Source organism: Myotis brandtii, unplaced genomic scaffold (assembly GCF_000412655.1).
Source record: "Myotis brandtii unplaced genomic scaffold, ASM41265v1 scaffold348, whole genome shotgun sequence".
Lineage (NCBI taxonomy): Eukaryota > Metazoa > Chordata > Mammalia > Chiroptera > Vespertilionidae > Myotis > Myotis brandtii.
This window is the reverse complement of record NW_005363397.1, coordinates 255944-274621: the sequence shown is the minus strand read 5'-3', so window position 1 is coordinate 274621 and position 18678 is coordinate 255944. Positions and strand designations below refer to the sequence as shown.

The window sequence follows — 18678 nt, the reverse complement described above, 5'->3', positions numbered from 1 at the left end:
GCTTGGTATCAGTCCCTGAGGCAACACTACCTTATATGGCTGCTCCAACGAAAAATCCATTATAAGTGACTCTTTTTAGCCGATCTGCCTTCTCCCTGCTGCTTTCCTGGAGGCACAGATCTCACTGTTAGGTCTGATCAAATAATTGAATCGATACCCCGTCCCCTGGGAAATGACCTTGAGGCCACTTCACAATGGACATTCCACTTGCTTAGACCACATTCCACTTGCTAAGACCATTCTCTCCCCCCTCCGAGTTTCCCAGAATCTGGACCTGCACAGAGAATTCTCCGCCCAGAAAAAGCGCCCCCTAGAGTCCTTTAAAAATCTCTGACTCCCCATCTTTGGGTGCTGGCGCCATTTTGGGGCTCAGCCCATCTGGTCTCCAGGTGACCTAATACATTTGTAATCCCTGACCTTGTGCATTCCTCCTTTGGTGACCCTAACACTCACTAGATCCAGGGCAAGCATGTTTCAAAAAGGTCCAGCATACATTCCTTCTGGGCCTCTTGGTTTGCCATGGGTCTGGCATCCTAGGCAGCAGGAGCTGTGTAAAGCAATCTGGTAGACCTGACAAGATAATTTAATGAAAGTTCTTCAAACAAAGAGGATGTGTATGCAAATAAAACAAAAAGAACCAAGCCTTCTGAGAACCAAATGAACAACAATATAAAAGGCCAGAAGCAGAGCCAAAACCATTATTTTTTAAAGCCTGAGAAGTTAAACATAATGCCAGCTAGTTGTGTTGACTTGTCTTTCTTCACAGGGTTTTCTTGTTTCAATTAAAGCATTGTCACCACCCTGACCAATTCCAAAGAGCAAAGTAAAATGCAATCATCATGCTTTACATGCCTTTCCTACAATCTATTACATTCTTTTTAAAAAAATATATTTTATTGATATTTTTTACAGAGAGGAAGAGAGAGGGATAGTGAGTTAGAAACATCGATGAGAGAGAAACATCGATCAGCTGCCTCCTGCACAGTCCCTACTGGGGATGTGTCCACAACCAAGGTACATGCCCTTGACCAGATTCGAACCTGGGACCCTTCAGTCCACAGGCCGATGCTCTATCCACTGAGCCAAACCAGTTAGGGCTATTACATTCTTGTTTGTTAATCCTCACCCGAGGATATTTTTCCCATTGATTTTTAGAGAGAGTGGAAGAGAAGGAGGGAGGAAAGAGTGAGAGAAACATCTATGTGATAGAGACACATCGATTGTTTGCCTCCTGCTCATTCCCTGACTGGGCTAGGGACTTAACCTACAACCCAGGTGCATGCCCTTGACCAGGAATTGAACCTGAGACCCTTTGGTGTGACCGCCGATGCTCTAAGTCTAACCGGTGAGCCACACCAGCCAGGGCTAGAATGTACTACTTATTTATATAGGAACTTTACTTAAGATTATATAGAGCATGTTATTGAAATATTGGCTTTTTCAACCTTAAAGGACAGAATATTTGATAAAAGACCTGATAGTGATAAACATAAAAAAGTCCCCTAAAACAAGTGCAGAAAATACAAATGAAAGCCCTAAATGCACTTTTGAGTAAGATGAATTTTCACTCCCTTAAAAAAAAGAAGAGTTCAGCTTTCTCAAAGGATGAAAATTAAGAGTAGTTCTCACAGTGGCTGGCTCGCTGGGATGATGGCAGAGAATCACTGCCAGCTTCCACAGCCGCCCAGATGGTTTGGGGAGGGTTGGGGGGCCCACGCTTATCCAAGCAGGTCCTTCTCAACTTTGGCATGTACTTTCTCCCCACCCGGCAGACGCTGTGCCGGGATCCGCAGTCTTTCCTGTACCTTCGTGCCAGGCCGACCCCGACCTGGACGAAGGATGAAACAGGTGCCTATTTAATCAACAACGATCCCACCTGTTCGGGCCCGTGCTGATGACCCGAGACATGGAAAGCTGATTGTTAACAAAGACCTTGCAGAGCAGGCATGTTGGAGGAAGCGGGATTTTACAATCTGGCCTCACTAATAAAACTCATAAAGGACGAAATTAGAGAACGAGACAGCAAAACCTCACAGGTGCCGGGGAAGCTTCCCGTGGACTCAGGGTCAGGAGGAGGAGCCCCCGCAGATGGTGTCCACCATGTCCGATGCTGGAAGTTTGAGCTGCTGGTCAGCACTGGCTCCTCCTACAACGATGGGAGCAAAGACCAGGCCGAGCTCCTCTGTGTGGTCTCCAAGGAGCGAGAAAGCCAAGATGTTGCAAGTACGGGGCTCAAGGATGTGAGGGGCACAGTGTTGACAGCTGACAAAACATCTTACTTTTCCCAAGAGGAAACGAACCACCACAGTGAGGAAGCGTGGCCGTGAGAAGAAACCTGCTTTTGACAATTTTCTAGAGAGATCTGGGAATGAATCCTTTTTTTGCCTCTTGGGTGGGGGGTGCGAGCCGGACCAGCTGGCCAGGCTGGGCATCCCCCACTAGGAGGAGGCGTGCTGGCCAGGCCAGCATCCCTATGGAGCCTTGGCTCGGGTTTTCCAAGTGCCACACAGGCCCGAGGCAGGATGCTCCTGACCGACCCTTTACTCACTGAAGATCATTTAGAGGACAGCGTTCTTGGTGCTACATAAACAGTCTTAATGGAGCCTGGGCCTCGGCTAGTAGGGAGTGGTCGCTGTGCTGTGGCCCCCAGGCTCTGGGTGTCTGCTGGGCCCTGGTCCTCGGGTCAGAGAGTCATGCAAGGTGTGATTGGCTGGTGGCTTCTCACAGCCTTGGGCAGCTTTTGACAGAGGTGGCCTCTGTACGCTCACTATTTCCTGGAAGCCCATCCCAAGGCTGGGCCTCCTTCCCTGCTGAGCGCCCCTGGCCTGGCCTGGCCTGGAACAGTCAAGTCTTCTTCATTTGTATTTTCCAGGCGAGAGCCCTTTGCATCTATTTCCCAGTGTGGGTAGACTTCCCAGTGTTTTTACTTTTTTAGAAATGCCTAAAAGTGTTGCTGCATTTTGGGTTGATCTGTTAAGTCCTTTAAAGGGAGGTAGAAATTTTGTCTTGTTCCTCCCACCCATGAGGTCTTGGAGGAGCTGGCACCCGTCAGTGCCTGTGTCTCGCCGGGGATGGAGGTCAGATGGGAGGCCTGTCCACCTGGCTTCTGGGGCTGAAATTCTGGGTCATGTTGAAAATTGGATGTTTACAGTGCATCACAAACATTTCTCTTTCTTGCCGGCTCTTTCATTTTCTTTGTATAACTATGCAGTTCTCTCTGATATTTCTGGGATGTTTGAGACTCCACACATGGGCTCTGCCTACCTTACATGACATTGGAAGTGCTAGGATTCCTTTAAAACCTGCTAGCCACATGCTTTGACCTTTCTGAGCTGGTCATGCGTGGGAACTGTTAAAGTCGGGGGACCTGGCTCAGACAAGCAGCTCTCTGCTTCCTGACCTAGGGCTTCCCACAGGAGCTGGGCACACGGACATGGGGGCTGCTAATGTGTTGGGCAGAGGCTCTGGCACGTCTAGTTTCAAATGCTTCCAGAGGCATCTCACCTGTGCCCTCTTCTCCTTTGCCAATAAATAACCTGATTAACCAAGTTCTCCAGCAAAAAAAAGTTTTTCTTACAAATTACATTAATATTCACTAGAAAGGTTGACAAAAAGTAGAAATGATCCTTGATAGCAATGGAGTTGACTAGAACAGTGATCATCCCTGTTCGCAGCAAATTTGTTTTAAAAAATAGTAAGGCCCTTAGATATATTCATGTATCAACTCTCTAAACCCTTCACTGCCACTGAACTGAAAGACTGATGACATAAACTTTGTTTTCTGACTTCAGTTACCCTTGGTAGGTGCTGCTGACTAATCCACATGCAGAACGAATGACATCAGGTTGAATATGTGGAGCACATATGACATTGCTCCAAAGCCACCAGCACCCACATCTCCCTTCCATTTTCTCTAACTCACCGACCAGGCAGACCCCTGACTTTGAAAGTGAATGATTGCATTAATAGGTAAGGGGATTTGACTTAACATAACTGAGGAAAAAAGCAACACAAGTTCATGTCACCCCTCTCATCTTTGTGACTGAATAATCGCATTTGGACGCTTTCTTTGATTTGCTGTCCCTTTGCTTTCATACTGCTGTCTATTGGGTCTGAGTCAACACTAGAAATACTGAAAACCCTCTTGGGGATAGTTAAAACTTACTCTCTACACAGAGACATGGGTCAGAAAATGCCCATATGGTCAGCAAGGAGCTGCACAGGCAGCTAATTCAGGCAAATAATTTCTAGGCGGTTCAGGAATCCCCAAAGCCTCAGGTTAAAAATCCCTGATGCTAGAGAAGCTGTCCAGGAAAGAGGTGAATTGCTGGGAACCATTTCTAGTTGGGGAGCCCCACAGTGAGAAGCCAAAAGTTGACTCAAACACTTCCCTTTGGAAGGCACAGGACTTCTCTGTGCTTTGATTATTCAGTAATTTTGCTGATATTGATCATTTCAGCGCTAAAGCCCTGGGACCAGGAAGAATTATGCAGCTGATGAGGAAATTCTCCATCCTACCCCAAGTTCTCACAGATTCTGACAATAAAATTCCATCACTGAATGTAATGTGCATAGAACTCCTTCTTGCGACTTTGAAAAGCCCTACCAGTACAACTGCCAAGATGTGAGGTAGGATATCCCACTGGGGTTACTCACTGCCTACCGGAAGGCTGGCCTTTCTCTTCCTGTAGCTTCACAACAAAGGAGGCACCACCCACATGCCAGCTCTCAGCCTAGATACTGATTGTCTTTACTGCAGACACCTATTTGCCTCTTACTGTTGGTATGGAAGTAGGTAGTTTCTGGGTAGTTGAACTCTGAAATGAGTAATCTGGAAATTTGGAAAACAAGTGCCAACAGAGATTGCTCAATAAAAGGCTGTGAGGGTGGGGGATTGCATCTCAATTAGAACTTGGACAGACTCTAAGAATTTTTACCTGTCCTCCAATGCAGTGTTTTTTGAAAGAAAAAAACAAGATGAGTCACAACCAAAGTCACAGGTCACAGGAAATAGAAATACCATAAGATCCATAAAGGTCAGGTCTAAAGAGCATCAAGGACACCACGACTCTCACCATCCAGCACACACACTGGTGTTAGTATTCACTAGCACACACCCCGTAACATCCACAGCAAAGGCTTATACCCTGATATGTAAGAATAAGATGAGATGAGGGCTGCGTATGATTTGGATCAATGATCAAATTAGAGTCAATAAAAAGGCTTTAAGGAGAGAATCTTAAAATGGATAATCATTTTTCTAGGATGAATTTCTTAAGGCAAGGGGTTAGACAAGATCTCTAATTTTTCATTTCTGGAATTAATAGTTTTGAGGACACTTTAAAGTAAGGACTAAGGGAAGGCCAAGCAGTTTTCTCAGCTAGATTATGGAGAGCATATTTTCTGTCTTAAAAATAATGTTCTCTGAAGAGTGATATTAGATAACATGTAATTGCTTAGGCACAACACTCTGAACTACCTGGAGATGTTTGCTCACCAGTAACCATTAAAGCAGCAGCAAGAGTGACGAGAGGCTCATAGCTTTTAACCTAGGTCATCACCTAAACTCTCATCCTCCAGGATTCTACAAATTCCCCCAATCTGATCCCATCCCTCAGGTCGCCCACATTCCCTCAAATCCTCCTAGGATGTCCTCTGGAATCATGACCTCTCAGTGGAATCTCCTGCATCTTTAAACACTTGGCTACTGTTTTCTTCACCACATTATTCTAATGAAAACATGGCTTCCTCTGAGATAACTGGTCTTCCTGGGGCCATCTAAGTAGTCTGCTTTCTTTCCCATGTATTTTATATCACCAGCCTTGACTCTTACTGTCCCATCTACATGTTGTACCTCTCTCCTTCACAAGTGTTCTTCTTTTTTAGTTCTGACATTATACTCTGCCACTTGACTGCACTAGGCCTTCTTCTTCTAGTCATCTATATTCTTTGGGATTACTATCCCTCATTTATTGAAGATTTTATCTTCAGATTCACTGTTACCCTCCTCTGGTATCATTCTTGGTGATTTTAATATCAACTCTCATCCTCCAGGATTCTACAAATTCCCCCAATCTGATCCCATCCCTCAGGCCCCCCACATTCCCTCAAATCCTCCTAGGATGTCCTCTGGAATCATGACCTCTCAGTGGAATCTCCTGCATCTTTAAACACTTGGCCAACTGTTTTCTTCACCACATTATTCTAATGAAAACATGGCTTCCTCTGAGATAACTGGTCTTCCTGGGGCCATCTAAGTAGTCTGCTTTCTTTCCCACATATCTTATACCACCAGACTTGGAGGTGGAGGAAGATGTTCGCCTTGACTCTTACTGTCCCCATATACATGTTGTTCCTCTCTCCTTCACAAATGTTCTTTTTTAGCCCTGACATTATACTCTGCCACCTGACTGCACTAGGCCTTCTTCTTCTAGTCATGTATATTCTTTGGGATTACTATCCCTCATTTATTGAAGATTTTATCTTCAGATTCACTGTTACCCTCCTCTGGTATCATTCTTGGTGATTTTAATATCAATGTAAATAATTCCTTGACCTCTGAATTCACCGACCTCTTTTCCTCTACCTTACCTCAGCTACCCATTCCCATGCAGTACCCTGGCTTTGTCATTACCCATAATGCCTGCATCCCATCATGACCTCCAGTTCAAGCATTCTGTTGTCTGATCATCTCTATCCAACTCCAAAAACATTGAGACCCCAAAATATTCATAGTCCATTAAACCACCTACCTTTTCAATATTCCTCACCCATTCTGTGTCCTAATTTCTCTCATCACCTAGTTTATATTATCTGGTGCATAATTATAGCCATTACTTTGTATCTCTCCTCAACCCCCTATCCCCTCTTTCTTCTGTTGTACTTGCTAAATCCAGTTCTCCACCTCCTGTAGTCACCTATAAGGCTATACCTGTGTACCTGAAGATGGCTAAAAAGGCACAACCATTCTGACTAGTCTCTCCTCAAATTCATGAACTCCAATGCACATGGATCCTTTCCTGCTACCTGGCTATATTTTTAAATTTTCTTTGCCCATTCATTCTCATATGTGCCAAATAGAACTAGAATACTAGAAGATATTACTTTCTTTAGCTATCTGGGCATCTAGGCAGCATTCGTGGCAAACAAACATTTGTCCAGGGCTCCAAATGCCATCCAAGCATGCCACTCAAATATTCTTTTTTAATGTGGCATGGCTTCAAAAATTGGGGGAAACTATCTTTTAAGACAATTCACACTTCCTTCTCCTTAAATCCCCAATATTTCCTTTGCCATTCTCGTGCTCAATTTACAACATTCTTCCTATTTAATTGATAAAAGTTGAGTCATAAAAAAATGTTTATCATTTCTCACCCCCATATTTATTAACCTACTTTCTCTCCTCTTCTATGAATAATGTTCATTCTTCTGACTAAATGTGATCCCTTCTCTTGTGCCCCAGAGAGATTCCTTCCCTCTCACCTGTTCAAGGTATTTGAGACTACTCTCAACTACCCCTCAGCTCCACCAACTCCCCCTTCTTCTTAGTTAATTATCCCCACATCCAACACACCAATGGGATGTTATTTCTCTCATCCCCAAAATAAACAAAAAACAACTTCACTTTCCCATCCACTTACTACCCATTTATCTCCTTTACTTCAAGCAAAATTCATAAATGTCTATACTCCCTGTCTGTAATTTCTCTCATTCTAATTTCTTGAATCCCACTAAAATGCTCTTATAGAAGCCACCAATGGCATTTGTAATGCTAAACCAGTGGCGAATTCTCCTTCCTCATCTTAATTGACATACAACATTTGACTAAGTTACAATGTGTTTCTTCTTGATACCCTTTGAACTTGATTTGAACACCATTCTCTCAGAATTCCCTTCCCTATACCATTTCAGTCCCCATCTCTTTTTCATGGGGACTGAAAGTTAGACCAACTGAAGTTAGTCCCCATCTCCAAAGTTAGACCAACCGAAGAACATCTGCTCTTGTTTCTGTCCTTTGGTTCCTTTGCTCTCCAGGTTAAGATACAGCTTGATCTCTAACTTCATATCAGTCCTACATCTTTGAAGTAGCAATGGGCAGAAGTTGCCATTCTGTGAGCTAATTGTCAGATGATGGCATAGGCACTCTCCCAGGTAGGAGAAATTTGGAATGGACGTGGCCTGTGGATAGATTAGTTCCACAAATTCTTACATAGCATCGGCTGTTGTAACTCAGCCATTCGGGTCTATGCAAACTGTTCGATTACAGTTTCAAAACTGCCAGGCTGCTCTGTAAGATGATTCAAAAAATCCTGAACATGAAAACTACAGGACGTTGAAAAAAGAGATAGAGGAAGACATAAACAGATGGAAGAACATACCATGTTCTTGGATTGGTAGAATCAACATCATTAAAATGTCCATACTACCCAAAGCAATCTATAAATTCAACGCACTTCCCATTAAAATACCAATGGCCTACTTCAAAGATCTAGAACGAACTCTCCAAAAATTCATCTGGAATAAAAAAAGACCCCGAATAGCTGCAGCGATCCTGAGAAAGAACAAAGTAGGTGGGATCTCAATGCCAGATATCAAGCTGTATTACAAAGCCACTGTTCTCAAAACTGCCTGGTACTGGCACAAGAACAGACATATAGATCAGTGGAATAGAATAGAGAGTCCAGAAATTAGCCCGAACCAATATGCTCAATTAATATTTGACAAAGGAGGCAAGAACATACAATGGAGCCAAGATAGTCTCTTCAATAAGTGGTGTTGGGAAAATTGGACAGATATATGCAAGAAAATGAAACTAGACCACCAACTTACACCATACACAAGAATAAACTCAAAATGGATAAAGGACTTAAATGTACGACAGGAAACCATAAAAATTCTAGAAGAATCCAAAGGCAACAAAATCTCAGACATATGCCAAAGCAATTTCTTCACTGATACAGCTCCTAGGGCAGTTGAAACTAAAGAGAAAATGAACAAATGGGACTACATCAAAATAAAAAGTTTCTGCACAGCAAAAGAAACCATCAACAAAACAACAAGAAAGCCCACTACATGGGAGAACATATTTGCCAACATTATATCTGATAAGGGCCTAATCTCCAAAATTTATAGGGAACTCATACAACTTAACAAAAGGAAGATAAACAATCCAATCAAAAAATGGGCAAAGGATCTAAATAGACACCTTTCAAAAGAGGACATTCAGAAAGCCAAGAGACATATGAAAACATGCTCAAAGTCACTAATCATCCGAGAGATGCAAATCAAAACAACAATGAGGTACCATCTCACACCTGTCAGACTGGCTATCATCAACAAATCAACAAATGACAAGTGCTGGAGAGGATGTGGAGAAAAAGGAACACTTGTGCACTGCTGGTGGGAATGCAGACTGGTGCAGCCACTATGGAAGACAGTATGGAGTTTCCTCAAAAAACAAAACATGGAACTCCCATTTGACCCTGTGATCCCACTTCTAGGAATATATCCCAAGAAACCAGAAACACCAATCAGAAAGGATATGTGCACCCATATGTTCATAGCAGCACAATTCACCATAGCTAAGATCTGGAAACAGCCTAAGTGCCCATCAGTAGATGAATGGATTAGAAAACTGTGGTACATCTACACGATGGAATACTATGCTGCTGTAAAAAAGAAGGAACTCTTACCATTTGCAACAGCATGGATGGAACTGGAAAGCATTATGCTGAGTGAAATAAGCCAGTCAATGAAGGAAAAATACCACATGATCTCACTCATTTATGGATAATAAAGACCATTATAAACTTATGAACAAAAATGGATACAGAGGCAGAGCAGCCTCAAACAGACTATCAAACTACAGCGGGAAGGGCTGGGGAGGGTTGGGGGGCAGGAGGGAAGGGGGTAAGAGATCAACCGAAGGACTTGTATGCATGCATATAAGCATAACCAATGGACATAAGACACTGGGGGGTAGGGGAGGCCAGGGGATTGTCAAGGGCGGGAAAAAAAGGAGACATATGTAATACCCTTTGTAATACTTTAAGCAATAAAACAATTTTAAAAAAATCCTGAACATATTCTGATAAAGTGGGATAATCCTCATAACATCCTCCTCATAGGATACTGTATAATTAGAATAACCTGAAGGGTAAAATCCAGGGGTCCTCGCAGACAGCTTGGACATTCATATGGGAGCAACAACCACCTGGGGTTTAGCCATCACTGACTCCCAAGGTCCCACCAGCTTAGGAAGTCAAAGGGCCCCCTTTTTCCTCCCCGCTCCTCCCTCCCTTCCTGCATTCCTTATTAGGGAGGCGTTTACTATCTGCCCTGTGTTCTTGGCTGGGGAAGATAATGGCTTGTTAGTTACAAGCTGGCTATAAACTGTCCACGTGGTTTGGCCTTTGCTTTAACTTCCCTGTAACTTTATGACCCTTTTTACAACTTTTAAACTTTTCATAACTTTCACAAATAGCTAGCTTTAGAAATCACGTTCTACTTCCTTCAAAATGCATCTCCATGCCTTATGCCTTCTATGACACCAAAGCCATGTAATTTCTTTTCAATTAGTTAGAATTCTTAGCTCTTAGAAGCTTTAATTGCTAATAACCAAGAACAGCAAACAGCCAGCATTCCTTAGATCAGTGGTCGGCAAACTGCAGCTCGGCAAACTGTGTCTCGCGAGCCACATGCGGCTCTTTGGCCCCTTGAGTGTGGCTCTTCCACAAAATACCGACTTTTACGCATGGGCCACGAAGTTTCAATCGCACTGTATGTGCGCGCCCGCATGTGGTATTTTGTGGAAGAGCCACACTCAAGGGGCCAAAGAGCCGCATGTGGCTCTCGAGCCACAGTTTGCCGAACACGGCCTTAGATTGACCCTTATGAACATATTTTAAACACTTAGTTTCAAAGCACACTTTTAAGCAAGCAGGAGACATTGTAACAGCTCTAAATCCACTTGACAGACCTTATACCATAAAGACAAAAGCAGGCGACCTAGAAATCCATGGGTGACAGCTGAGAAGGAAAGTGAAAGAGAACTGCCCGCTTGAGACAGATGCCAAATTAAGCAGCTGGTGGGCAGCCGGCAATGTCTCCAAAACTCTAAAGGGGAGGGTGAAGGAAGCGATAGAGCGCTACGTACCAGTCAGCACTGAAATAGGAGATGATACAAATTCCCTGTATGGCCAGCAAATCGGACACCCAAATGACAAGCTGGAACTCTTATTGCAGGTTCTTGTCCTATGAAGTTTGAAGAGTAAAATTCGTGGACAAAAGCACTTTAAGCAAAAGCGTGGAAGTTTATTGCAGGCCCATACAACCCCCGCCTGGGGAGGGGTCTCCAAAATGGGAAAACCCCCTTCAGTGAGTCTCTTTGTCTGTGGGCTTATAAATGCTGGCAGCTTCTGTTTGCACATACTACTTTCTAATTGGACTCTTCCTCATTTCCTGTCCCTTTGTGTGTTTTCTTCTCAATTGGCCAGTTTCCCTCTTGTCTATTTAATATCAGTTTTAAAGTTTCAAAGCTCACCAGTCCCCCCCCCCCCCCCCACATCCCCTTTTCTTTCGCTATTTCTGTGCTTGTGAAATAAACAATCTGGGGATTTGGAACTGGCTCCGTCAGTCATGTAGGCATTCCTTTCCCGTAGACCCAAACCTAACTGCCCCCCCCCCTTTTTTTTAATCTCCAAATCCTCTCAGTAGGTACTGTTTTCCATAAGCACACCCTAAAGCAGCGGTTCTCAACCTGTGGGTTGCGACCCCTTTGGGGGTCGAACGACCCTTTCACAGGGGTCAACTAAGATCATCGGAAAACACATATATAATTACATATTGTTTTTGGGATTAATCACTATGCTTTCATTATGTTCAATTTGTAATAATGAAACTGGGAGTCACCACAACATGAGGAACTGTATTAAAGGGTTGCGGCATTAGGAAGGTTGAGAACCACTGCTCGGATGGCAGGTGGAAACGATGTAGATATCCAAATGTTTTCCAGCCAATGGTAAGGATTTCCAATGCCCTTTCCTTGTGGAATAAAATGTTTTAGGCCAACCTTCCGCAAGACAGGATGTAAGTGGCACAAGGGCATGTAGGATGGATTGCGTGGCCCAATAATCTGAGAAACATTGCATGTGATAGTCTACTCTTAGTCAAAAAATGCACCTTGGCGTGTTAAAGACTCGGGGAAGTCCTGTGGTAGTTTATGACATCCCACTAAACAAACCGAGAAACTTCTGGTCCAGGTCAACCCAAGCCTTTTGTTATCACACCTTTACAGGCTTTGGGCTGTGTTAGGCAGAATCACTCGGACATTAGCAAAGGCTACCCCTGAATCTGGGTACTGCATCAGCTTTATCCTGACGCATTCTGCTTTTCTCAGGAGACTTCCTGCAGTTTGAGACTGTGGGAGAGTAGAGCAGGGCTGGTTGGCTCTCTGAAAAGGAAAGCACAGCGAGGAAGTGGTTCTCACTCTCGGAGGTAAACTGTCAGGTAACTTCCCTCCGATAAGAAATGAGTCAATGGCTCAAAATCCAGGAGTCAGATGTGATTTCTGGGAAGATCTGTAACTTCTCTGAGCCTCATGGTTCTTAGAACTTCCTTCACAGGGATTGTATAAGGAACGAAATGAGATTTATATATTAAAAAAAACACCTGGCTCGTAGTCAGTGGGGGGAAAAAAAAGTTGACTCAATGTGTCACCCAGGAGGTGAGTCACCCTGCAGGTGAAAGAACAGAAAAACTGAAAACCACAGGAATTCGTGTTAAACTGGAGGACAACTTCCAGGACAGCAAAGTAAGGCACTTTGTGGACCTGCTCCCAGTTAAACAACCATTACCGGTAAAAATTATCAAACAACCATTTAAACTCTCTGGAAATTGTCCTAATAGCATAGAGCAATGAAGAAACATTCATTCAAGAAAATATAGTACATCTTAGTAAGAACAGCAAAAGTCCTTTAGCTTTTAAAGGGGCTATAAAGCACATTAGCCACAACCTATTCCCTATTCCCTCCCCTTGCTCCCTGTGACAGGTTCTAAGGCGCAGGGTCCAAAAAGGTGGGGTTCTCTCTTCTCCCAGTTCACCATCGAAAACTACAATATCTCCCTGGGGGCACAGGTATCTGCTACCCGAGAAGGAGCAGAAGGGGAAGAGAGATGGTTGATTCACAAATAGTCTGGTTTTTATTAAAGAACGCTGACCAAAAATGATGGTCAAGCAATCAACTGTGGCCAAATATATTTACTCTTTTTTTTTGCCCTTTGTTTAATTTACTCTTCAGCTTTGTTGAGATATAATTGACATACAACACTGTGTAAGTTCAAGCTGTATAACATGTTGATTAAATGCACTTATTTATTGCAAAATGACTCCCACTGTAGCATTAACTAACACCTCACCTCCGTCACATCACATAATTACAATCATTGGTTTTTTTTGTGGTGAGAACATAACAGTCACCCTCTTTGTGACTTTCAGGTATATAATAACACAGCACTGACTAGAATCACCGCACCACATTAGATCCCCAAAACCTATTCCCTTACAACTCGAAGTCTGTGCCCTTTGACTGATACTTTCCCATTTTCCTAATCCCAAGTCCCTGGTAACCACCATTCCACTCTCAGTAATGATCTTTTTCTTTTTAATAAAACAGAGAGAGCTTATTTCTTTATATTACAATTTTTGATAAATTACAACATTAATTTCATAGGAGTTCATTACAATGTACATTTCAGTATTTTTTAAGCCTTTGTGTTGGTCAATCAAAATATAATTCAGCCCTAATTGGTTTGGCTCAGTGGATAGAGTGTGGGCCTGCAGACTGAGGGGTCCCGGGTTCGATTCCAGTCAAGGGCATGTACCTTGGTTGTGGGTACATCCCCAGTAGGGGGTGTGCAGGAGGCAGCTGGTTGATGTTTTTCTCTCATTGATGTTTCTAACTATCCCTCTCCCTTCCTCTCTGTAAAAAATCAATAAAATATATTTTTTTAAAAATACAATTCAGTTTTACTAGTAGTTCCATTTGTCAGTACACCTGTCATTGCTAACAATTAAAGATCATTCCTTCTATTCTGTCAGTATCAAAGATGAATGGGAAAGAACATAGGCAATGAGGTGTTTATAGCCCCAAACTATTCGCACTTACTTTTCCAATATTCACGATGGCTGAAGGAGAACATGTATTGGCAATTCATTTAAGTTTGTATGTGAGTCTCTGTATTCATTTCTGTGGTTGGCATATGTGTTCTTTCGGAAAAGTAGTTATCTTAATAAAACAAAATCTCCAGAAAGGGAGTTCTGGAAGGTCAATTTGTATTTTCTGTATATATTTGTACTTCAATGAATGGAAGATATATTGTAAATTGTCTGAGTTTGTTATCCAAATAACAATTTACCATTATTATTTCATTAATTCATTTTGCTACAGGAAATTAAAGACTAGCATTAGCATATGCAGTTAAACAAATGCACTACATCATTTTACAACTAGAGAAAATATTAAAAAGCAAGTGAGGGTTCCTACTTTAATAGATTAAGCAAAAATCCTAAACTTCTGCCAAGAATTCTCCCCCACACTGGGAGCAGTTTATAATTCCCAACCTACTGATTGGGAGTTCTCATGCCTCAATGTATTTGTCTTGAATTTATAGGTTTTTCTCATTCTATCTTTTAATAGGGAATTGTGATTCTCCACACCTGTTTTAACAGGTCAAACAGGTTCTTATATTGAGCAATTTAAACCTCATTCTAAATTGTTTTCCCGCTAGTATTTGAGGTTCTTTCTTTGGCAAACTGCTAAAATATTTACATTGGGGGTTTTATTAGCTTTTCACTCTAACTCACAGCAATTTCCCAATCCTGGAAGGTCCCTGCTTACTGGAAGGAAATGTACTTATTTTAAGCTTTAGCTTTTTTTTCTCATAATGAGGAAGAACAAGGTGAAAGGTCTGGGAAATCAATGAAGAAACTGTGTTGGGTGGGAGTGGGCATAGGCTGAGACAAGTAACCCCTGAAACTCATGACTTGCATATAAAAAACCAAATAGACAAAAACAGGAAGTCTTTGGGGAAAACAGCTTATTTTTTAAATTGGAAAAGAAGAGGGAAGACTTGATGTGAAGAAAAGCTAAGTGTAAGCAATACAGCTTGGGTGACCAACACTGACTTTCCCTCCTTATTTCCGTGTTTTTCTGTTTAAAGTGGGCTTTTGGAACTAAGGGTTCTTTTGTCATATTTTGTTTGCATTTGACTCCTTCACCTTCTTTTTTTACTCAAAATGAACTTGAAAGACTGCTGGTTTCTTATCTGGCATGTAAGGAGCTTAGAAGTCTCCATTCCAATTGTACAATGAGCAAACTGGGGGGGAAAAAAATCAGCAACTCTTCTTTGATCTGTCAGAGAAATAAGGTCACAGGGCAAACTGGTACCCCTCAAACTGAAGAGACGGACAGGCAGGCAGATACAGAGAATCACAACTTACCTGAGTAGAAACTACCAAGCAAGAATCTCCTTGGGAGCCAGTGCCAGGTTGGGAAAACCTGAACTGTAATGAATTGCTAGAGGCTCCGTGTCGACAAGCCTGAGAGAGGAAAACTCCAAGGCAACAAGTCATCAGGGGAGGGAGACCGGTACTTTCACGAGTTTTACCTTCAGGAGCTGTAACAGGTGCACACAGTAAAGATCAGTGAAACTATCCTCAGGGTTCCAGCAGGAGGAGGGAAAACCTATCATTTTGATATATACCTCAGGGCACCAAGGTCTATCCTCAGGAGAGACTATTTTACCAGAGCCTAGTGTACCTGAGGAAAGGGAAATACCCAACCCCAGTCACCTCGAGCCGTCCTGTCCCACCTAAGAGAAAGGAAGAAGCCGAGAAGCACTGGTGAATTCACAGAAACACAGGCTCACCAACAGACTGAGACCTAACACAGAACTGTAGAAGCTTGCTACCACCCCCACGCCCTTCACACACACACACACACACACACACACACACACACACACACTACTGTTATGTAACCAAAGGCCTTTTCCCCAGTACATTAACAGGAAATTATAAGACATACAGAAAAAGCAAAAAACACAGTTTGAAGAAACTAAACAAACATCAGAAGCAGACACAAATATGCCAGGGATGTTGGAATTACCAGAGCAGGAATGCATAACAACGATAATTAATATGTAAATGACTCTATTGGAAAAAGTAGACAAGATACAAAAACAGATGGATAATATAAGCAGAGAGATAGAAATTCTAATGAAGGCTCAAAAAGAAATGCTAGGGATAAAAAAACAACACTGTAACAGAAATGAAGACTATGTTTGATGACCTCATTAGTAGACCAGACATGGCTGATGAAAGAAATATGAGCTTGAGGATATGATGATAGAAACCTCCAAAACTGAAAAGCAAAGAGAAAAAAAGACAAAAAATACCACTAAATATCCAAAAACTGTGGGACATCCACAAGAAGGTGTAATAGACCTATAATGGAAATACCCAGGAAGAGAGGGAAAAAAACCACAAAAATATTTGAAGCAATAGTGACTGAGGATTTTCCCAAATTAATGTCAGACACTAAACCAGGAAGCTCAGAAAACACTAAGCAGGATAAATGCAAATACAAAAAACAACAAAAAAACAATACAAAAACTATACTTAGGCATATCATATTCGAACTGCAAAAAATCAAATAAAATGGGGGTGGGGAGGGGGGGGGATGAAGTAATAAGCCAAAGGAGAAGAATCACCTTACCTACTAAGGAAGAAAAATAAGAATTACATCTAACTAATCTTCAAAAACCACGTAGGCAATGAGAATGGAGTGAAATATTTAGAGTGCTAGGAGGAAACAACACCCCACCAACCTAGAACTTAGTACCTTGTGAAAATTATCCTACAAAAGTGAAGGAGAAATAAAGACAGTCTCAGGCAAGCAGATATGGAGGGAATTTGCTGCCAGAAGATCTACCTAGCAAGAAATGTTAAAAGAAGGTCTTCTGAGAGAAGGAAAATGATATAGGTTGGAAAGCTCTATATAAAGAAAGGAAGAGCACCAGAGAATGAATACATAAAAGTAAATTAAAACTTTTATTTTTTTACTTATTTAGTCAAATAGGTTACAGCTCATTCAAGAAATAATAGCAACAATGTGTTTGATTGTGTGTGTGTGTGTATATATATATCCTTATATATGCTTTTCCTATCTAATAAAAGGGTAATATGCAAATTAACCATCACCCTGTCACAAAGATGGAGGTGCCCATAGCCACAAGATGGCGGCATCCAGTCCTCTCAGCCCCACTGGAGTCCCCCAATCCCAGGGAGCGGCACTGAGAGCAGGTAGCGTGAGCAGCCTGGCTTGCTTCGTCATCGCAGCATTCCACCCCGGCCACAGAGGGCCTCTGGGCCACAGGCGCAAGCGGCCAGGCCCCGCAGAGAGCTACTGGTGCATGGATTTGTGTGCAGGGCTACTAGGGTATAAATAAAATGAATGACATCAATGATACAAGGGACAAGAGGGAAGAATTAGAAATATTTTGTTATTATAAGGTACTTATTACGTTGTTGTTATAAGGTATAGCCATACAGTATTGTAGTGTTATTTAAAGGGAATTGGATTAGTTTTAATGTATATTGCAAACTTTAGAGCAACCACTAAAAAACGTTAAAAAAGTAAAAAAAAGGGTATATAATTGATATGCTAAGAGAAAATAGAATCATAAAAAATTAAAGCCACACAAAAATGTGGCAGTCAAAATAGCAACAAAAAGAAAACAGTAACAAATATGATAGATTTTGTATTAATCAAACTATATCAATGATCTAAACACAATTAAAAGACAGATTGTCAGAATGGATCAAAGACTAAGACCTAACTATATGTTGTCTATAAGAAACTCACTTTAGATATAAAAACACATAAATATTAAAGTAAAAGTAGGGAGGATTTCCAAAATGGTGGCAGAGTAAGTGGAAGCTACACGGACACTCTCCCAGGACCAAATTAGAAATGCAGTTACAATACAGAAGAAATCACCCTGAAAAATCAACTAAAGAGAGCGGGAGAGAACCCTGATAACCAAGGATGGAAAGTTGAGACCACATAGAGACTGGTAGGAAATGTGGAGGCGAGAAAGGGCTGGCCAGGCTCCCATACACAGCAGCTGAAGTTCTGAAAGGACTTTCAAAGAAGTTTCTTGGCTGCGGGGGGTTCCCACTGAGAGCTCTGGGGTCTAATCCCCAAGTTGGGCTCCCAAGCTCAGAGCACCAGAATTGAGAAAGGTGTCCAAAAAATATCGGGCAGAGGCGAATCCCTGGAGGCTTTGAGTTTTGCCTGATCTCCTTCTGGGCTTGGAGCTAAGAAAAGCAGACCCTGGTGCACATCTTGGTCCTTTCCAAAGGCACCCAGCCCCAGCAGAGGGAGCCACAAGCTGTGCATTGCTGATAGCTCCCAACAGGTACGCAGGGCCAGTCACAAACAGCGTCTGACATTATCCAGCACTAGAGATTGGGAGTCTTAGCAGATCTACCTAATACACAAACACAAACAGGCAGCCAAAATGGGGAGACAAAGAAATAAGCTCCAAATGAAAGAACAAGAGAATTATCCAGAAGAAGAGATAAATGAAATGGAGATAAGAAATTTATCAGAAGCT

The 18678-nt window shown here is 42.2% G+C and overlaps 1 long non-coding RNA gene across 1 annotated transcript; it reads left to right on the top strand.

The window, feature by feature from the left end:
* The first annotated feature begins 1767 nt into the window (after positions 1-1767).
* Positions 1768-15546, top strand: LOC106727011. The gene is made up of 3 exons (XR_001363161.1): positions 1768-1801; positions 11082-11087; positions 15537-15546. It is a non-coding gene; the product is annotated as an uncharacterized LOC106727011 (long non-coding RNA).
* The last annotated feature ends 3132 nt before the right edge of the window (positions 15547-18678 follow it).